Source organism: Leopardus geoffroyi, chromosome D2 (assembly GCF_018350155.1).
Source record: "Leopardus geoffroyi isolate Oge1 chromosome D2, O.geoffroyi_Oge1_pat1.0, whole genome shotgun sequence".
Taxonomy (NCBI): Eukaryota; Metazoa; Chordata; class Mammalia; order Carnivora; family Felidae; genus Leopardus; species Leopardus geoffroyi.
In genome coordinates, this window is record NC_059334.1 from 48,689,021 (window position 1) to 48,694,140 (window position 5,120).

Here is a 5,120-nt window from a genome sequence, read left to right on the forward strand (position 1 = left end):
GCTGGGTTGTAGGGTAGTTCTATTTTTAATTTTTTGAGGAACCTCCATACTGTTTTCCACGGTGGATGCACCAGTTTGGATTCCCACCAGCAGTGCAAAGGAGATCCTTTCTCTCTGCATCCTTGCCAACATCTGTTGTTGTCTGAGTTGTTAATGTTGGCCATTCTGACAGGTGTGAGGTGGTATCTCATTGTGGTTGTGATTTGTGTTTCCCTGATGATGAGTGATATTGAGCATTTTTTCATATGTCAGTTTGCCATCTGGATGTCTTCTTTGGAGAAGTGTCTATTCATGTCTTTTGCCCATTTCTTCACTGGATTATTTGTTTTTTGGGTGTTGAGCTTAATAAATTCTTTAAAGATTTTGGATACTAACCCTTTATCTGATATGTCATTTGCAAATATCTTCTCCCATTCTGTCGTTTACCTTTTAGTTTTGCTGATTGTTTCCTTCACTGTGCAGAAGCTTTTTATTTTGACGAGGTCCCAATAGTTCATTTTTGCTCTTGTTTCCCTTGCCTCCGGAGATGTGTTGAGTAAGAAGTTTCTGTGGCCAAGGTCACAGAGGTTTTTGCCTGCTTTCTCCTTGAGGATTTTGATGGCTTCCTGTCTTACATTTAGGTCTTTTATCCATTTTGAGTTTATTTTTGTGTATGGTGTAAGAGTGGTCCAGGTTCATTTTTCTGCATGTTGCTGTCCAGTTTTCCTAGCACCACTTGCTGAAAAGACTGTCTTTATTCCATTGGATATTCTTTCCTGCTTTGTCAAAGATTAGTTGGCCATATGTTTGTGGGTCCATTTCTGGGTTCTCTATTTTCTTCCATTGATCTGAGTGTCTGTTTTTGTGCCAGTACCATACTGTCTTGATGATTACCACTTTGTAATATAGCTTGAAGTCCAGGATTGTGATGCCTCCTGCTTTGGTTTTCTTTCTCAAGATTGCTTTGGCTATTCGGGGTCTTTTCTGGTTCCATAAAAATTTTAGGATTGTTTGTTCAGGCTCTGTGAAGAATGCTGGCGTTATCTTGATAGGGATAACATTGAATATGTAGATTGCTTTGGGTAGTATTATTTTAACAATATCTGTTTCTCCTATACAGGAGCATGGAATATTTTTCCATTTTTTTGTGTCTTATTCAATTTTTTTCATAAGCTTTCTATGTTTTTAAGTGTATAGATTTTTCACCTCTTTGGTTAGATTTATTCCTAGGTATTTTGTGGTGTTTTGTGCAATTGTAAATGGGATTGATTCCTTGATTTCTCTTTCTGTCACTTCATTGTTAGTGTATAGGAATGCAACTTATTTCTGTGCATTGATTTTATATCCTGCCACTTTGCTGAATTCTTGAATCACTTCTAGCAGTTTTTTGGTGGAATCTTTTGGGTTTTCCATATAGAGTATTATGTCATCTGCGAAGAGTGAAAGTTTGACTTCCTGGCCTATTTGGATGCCTTTTATTTCTTTGTGTTGTCTGATTGCTGAGGCTAAGACTTCCAATACTATGTTGAATAACACTGGTGAGAGTGGACATCCCTGTCTTGTTCCTGACCTTAGGGGGAAAGCTCTGTTTTTCCCCACTGAGGATGATATTAGCATTGTGTCTTTTGTATATGGCTTTTACGATCTTGAGGTATGATCCTTCTATCCCTACTTTCTTGAGGATTTTTATCAAGAAAGGATGCTCTATTTTGTCAAATGCTTTCTCTGCATCTGTTGAGAGGACCATATGGTTCTTGTCCTTTCTTTTATTGATGTGATGAATCTCATTGATTGTTCTGCACATATTGAACCAGCCCTGCATCTCAGTTATAAATCCCACTTGGTCGTGGTGAATAATTTTTTTTAATGTATTGTTGGATCCAGTTGGCTAATATCTTGTTGATGATTTTTGCATCCATGTTCTTCAGGGAAATTGGTCTATAGTTCTCCTTTTTAGTGGGGTCTTTGTCTGGTTTTGGAATCAAGGTAATGCTAACTTCATAGAAAGACTTTGGAAGTTTTCCTTCCATTTCTATTTTTTAGAACAGCTTCAAGAGAATAGGTGTTAACTCTTCCTTAAATGTTTGGTAGAATTCCCCTGAAAAGCCATCTGGCCCTGGACTCTTGTTTTTTGGGAGGTTTTTGATTACTAATTCAATTTCTTTACTGGTTATGGGTCTGTTCAAATTTTCTATTTCTTCCTGTTTCAGTTTTGGTAGTGTATATGTTTCTAGGAATTTGTCCATTTCTTCCAGATTGCCCATTTTATTGGCATATAACTGCTTACAATATTCTCTTATTATTATTTTTATTTCTGCTGTTATGACTGTGATCTCTCCTCTTTCATTCTTGATTTTATTTATTTTGGTCCTTTCCTTTTTCTTTTTGATCAAACTGGCTACTGGTTTATCAATTGTGTTAATTTTTTAAAGAACCAGCTTCTGGTTTCATTGATCTGTTCTGTTTTGTTTTTGTTTGTTTGTTTGTTTCAATAGCACTGATTTCTGCTCTAATCTTTATTATTTCCTGTCTTCTGTTGTTTTTGGGTTTTATTTGCCATTCTCTTTCAAGCTCTTTAAGGTGTAAGGTTAGGTTGTGTATCTGAGACCTTTCTTCCTTTTTTAGGAAGGCCTGGATTGCTATATACTTTCCTTTTAGAACTGCCTTTGCTGCATCCCAGAGGTTTTGGGCTGTGGTGTTATCATTTTCATTGGCTTCAATGGACTTTTTAATTTACTCTTTAACTTCTTGGTTAGCCCATTCATTATTTAGTAGGATGTTCTTTAGTCTCCAAGTATTTGTTACCTTTCAAAAACTTTTCTTGTGGTTGATTTTGAGTTTCATAGCATTGTGGTCTGAAAATATGCACGGTATGATCTAGATCTTTTTGCACTTGTTGAGGGCTAATTTGTGTCCTATTGTGTGGTCTATTCTGGAGAACGTTCCATGTGCACTGGAGAAGAATGTGTATTCTGCTGCTTTAGGATGAAATGTTTTGAATATATCTGTTAAGTCCATCTGGTCCAGTGTGTCATTCAAAGCCATTATTTCTTTGTTGATTTTCTGATTAGATGATTTTTCCATTGCTGTGAGTGGGGTGTTGAAGTCCCCTACTATTATGGTATTATTATCAATGAGTTTCTTTATGTTTGTGATTAATTGCTTTATATATTTGGGTTCCCTCACATTTGGAGCATAAATGTTTATAATTGTTAGGTCTTTTTGGTAGATAGACCCTTTAATTATGATATAATGCCCTTCTTTGTCTCTTGATACAGTCTTTATTTTAAAGTCTAGATTATCTGATATAAGTATGGCTACTCTGGCTTTCTTTTGTTGACCATCAGCACGATAGATGGTTCTCCATCCCCTTACTTTCAATATGAAGGTGTCCTTAGGTCTAAAGTGGGTCTCTTGTAAACAGCATATAGATGGATCTTGTTTTCTTATCCTTTCTGTTATGCTATGTCTTGATTGGAGCATTGAGTCCATTGACGTTTAGAGTGAGTACTGAAAGATGTGAATTTATTGCCATTATGTTGCTTGTACAGTTGGAGTCACTGGTGATGTTCTTTTGTCCCTTCTAGTCTTTGTTGCTTTTGGTGTGTGTGTGTGTGTGTGTCTGTGTGTGTGTGTCTGTGTGTGTATCTATCTATCTATCTATCTATCTATCTATCTATGTATCTATTTAATCTTTTCTTCCCTCAGAGAGTCCCCCTTAAAATTTCTTGCGGGGTTGGTTTAGTGGTCACAAACTCCTTTAATTTTTGTTTGTCTGGGAAACTTTTAATCTCTCCTTCTATTTTGAATGACAGCCTTGCTGGATAAAGAATTTTTGGCTTCATATTTTTGTGATTCAGCACATTGAATATATCCTGCCACTCCTTTCTGGCCTGCCAATTTTCTGTGTATAGATCTGCAAACCTGATCTGTCTTTCCTTATAGGTTAAGGACTTTTTTTCCCTTGCTACTTTCATGTTTCTCTCCTTGCCTTAATATTTTGTGAATTTGACTATGATATGCCTTGTTGATGGTCGGTTTTTGTTGAATCTAGTGGGAGTCCTCTGTGCTTCCTGGATTTTGATGTCTGTGTCTTTCCCAAGGTTAGGAAAGTTCTCTGCTATGATTTGCTCACATAACACTTCTACCCCTATTTCTCTCTCTTCATCTTCTGGGATTCCTATGATTCTGATGTTCCTTTTTGATGAGTCACTGATTTCTCTAATTCTTAAATCATGCTCTTTTGCCTTAGTCTTTCTCTTTTTTTCTGCTTCATTATTCTTCATAAGTTTGTCCTCTGTGTCACTGATTCTCTGCTCTGCCTCATCTATCCTTGCTGTTGTGGCAGCTATTCAAGATTGCAGCTGAGTTATAGCATTTTTTATTTCATGCTGACTACCTTTTACTTCTTTTATCTATGCAGAAAGGGATTCTAATCTATTTTCCACTCCAGTTAGTATTCTTATTATCATGATGCTAAATTCTGGTTCAGACATCTTGCTTGCATCTGTGTTGGTTAAGTCCCTGGCTGTCGTTTCTTTCTGCTCTTTCTTTTGGGGTGAATTCCTTCGTTTTATTATTTTGAAGAGAGAAAACAAATTGGGGTAAAAAAAATCAAAATATAAAATTTAAAATCAAAATTAAAAAATTAAAGACAACACACACACAAAAGTCACATAAATAATGCTAGATCCTAGATGTGTTTTGGTCTCAGTGTTGAAAGGGGCTTGATAGATTAGAGAAAAAGGGGAAAGGAAAAAAAAAGGAAACCATTTGAAAATTTGAAAAAATGAATACACTGAAGTAGAATAAAATGTAATGATGGAAGTAAAATAGAATTTGAAAAAAATTACACAAAAGTAAAAACTATAGTAGAAAAAATTAGGGAAAATATTTTTAATAAAAATTGAAAATAAAAATAAAATTTTCTTTTTCCATATTCAAGAAAAAAGAAAAGAAATGAAAAAGAGAAAAAAGAAAAAGAAAGAAAATTTAATATATGGACTGGTGAACAGACTGATATATGATTGAAATTACTTCAGTTTCCCCTAGAAGTCAAACTGTGAAGTGCTTTATAGTCCATAAACTAAGTAGGCAGAGAGACTTGTGTTCCTGGAGAGCAAGGTTAGCCCAGTTGGGCA